Source organism: Oryctolagus cuniculus, chromosome 10 (genome assembly GCF_051225735.1).
Source record: "Oryctolagus cuniculus isolate XC-2025 breed Fujian yellow rabbit chromosome 10, ASM5122573v1, whole genome shotgun sequence".
NCBI lineage: Eukaryota > Metazoa > Chordata > Mammalia > Lagomorpha > Leporidae > Oryctolagus > Oryctolagus cuniculus.
Window position 1 is genome coordinate 29178732 of NC_142876.1, and position 1773 is coordinate 29180504.

At 53.8% G+C, this 1773-nt stretch overlaps 1 non-coding gene across 1 annotated transcript; it reads right to left on the bottom strand.

Annotated features, from left to right (window-relative positions):
• Positions 1-1106: 1106 nt before the first annotated feature.
• Positions 1107-1176, bottom strand: LOC127492545 (small nucleolar RNA SNORD30). The gene has a single exon (XR_007922055.3). It is a non-coding gene; the product is annotated as a small nucleolar RNA SNORD30 (small nucleolar RNA).
• Between the last annotated feature and the right edge of the window lie 597 nt (positions 1177-1773).

Consider the following 1773-nt stretch of genomic DNA (forward strand, 5'->3'; position numbering starts at 1 on the left):
TAGTTCACTCCCCAAATAGCTACTACGGCCAGCGTGCTGCGCTGATCTGAAGCCAAGAGCCAGGGGGCTTCTCCTGGTCTCCCATGTGGGTGCAGGGCCCAAGCACTTGGGCCATCCTCCACTGCGTTCCTGGGCCACAGCAGAGAGCTGGACTGGAAGAGGAGCAACCGGGACAGAATCCGGCGCCCCGACCAGGACTAGAACCCGGGGTGCCGGCGCTGCAGGTGGAGGATTAGCCTATTGAGCCGTGGCACCGGCCATAAAACATAGCCACAGATACAAGCGGCTGTCACCACTGTCAGCATCTGTATGTTGTTGTCACCCCAAGGGAAGTCTGCCTCCTCCACACCATCCCACGGCCATGTATAGATTCCCTTATTCCAGATAATTCCTGCAAATGGAATCATAATAGGCATAAGGCAGCTTACGCCTTTCACTTCACATTGTGTTTTTAAAGTTCATCCATGTTGGGACCGGCATTGTGGGTAGAAATCTGCAATGTCGGCATCCCATATGAGTGCCAGTTCAAGTCCCAGCTGCCCCACTTCCAATCCAGCTCCCTACTAATGGCCTGGGAAAACCAGCAGAAGATGGCCCAAGTGTTTGGGCCCCTGCACCCACATAGGAGACTCAAAGGAAGCTCTTGGATCCTGATTTCGGCCTGGTCCAGCCTTCACTGTTGTGGCCATTTGGGGAGTGAACCAGCAGATGGAGGATCTCTCTCTCTCTCTCTCTCTCTCTGTCTGTCTCTCTCTCTTTCTGTAACTCCAACTTTCAAATAAATAAATCTTAAAAAAAAATTCATCCATGTTGTAGAGTGTATAAATTTTTTTTTAAAAAATAAAAGCAGCGTGATCAGGATGAGTATGTTAATTTCAAGTTTGAGTGCCTAAGGATTTGAAGATTCCCTTTCTGACACCTGCAAGACTTGGGAGTCCATCTGTCTGCACCTGTGCCTTCCTCAGGCCACCGACTTCAGCCTGGAGCTCAGCAGAAACCCAGCTTAGCTCCCCTCAAGTCACACCCTGGGCTCCAAGGCATGGAGCTGAAGCAAACGAGACCAGTGCTGCACCCCGCGTCTGTTCCCACCCGAGACGCCATTCCTAGAAAATCGGATTTGCCAGTCTCAGCGGCAAGCCATCAGCCGAACGAGATCCCACCTAAGTCACCCTGTAGAGTGCATCACCTCCATTCCTCCCTTCCTCTCTTCCCCAGCACACTTGGTAAACTGTCCTTTTGTAGAGCAGTTTTGGGTTCACAGCGAGATTGAGGGGAAGGTGCAGGCTTCCCACACGTTCCTCGCCTTCTTCCCCTGCGGCCTCTCCGGCCACCCACACCCCACCTGAGTGCGGGACCCTTGTCGCAGTGGGCGACGCTGACGCATCATTGTCACCACGGGTCACCGTTTGTGCCAGGCTGAGCACATGTGCCATCGTGAGGACGTGTGGCAGTGGGAAGCCCCATTAGTCAGCGGCTGGGCGTTTGGGCGCTCTCTGCCTCTGTCTGTTACCAGCAGCGCTGCTGCAAACGTTCCTCCCGAGCTCCTGTGTGCGTGCATGTGTCCATGTCTCTTGGGGACATACCTGGGAGTGCAGCGGTCAGGTTTAACCTCTGGAAGAACTGCCAGACTGTTTTCCGACGTGACCGCGCCAGCAGCACGTGACGTTCGGGTTTCTCCACGTCCTTGCCAACACTTGCTGTTATCTGGCCTTTTGAATCTGGCTGTCTGGTGGGCTTGAAGTAGTAACTCACTGTCGCTTTGATTGGCATTTC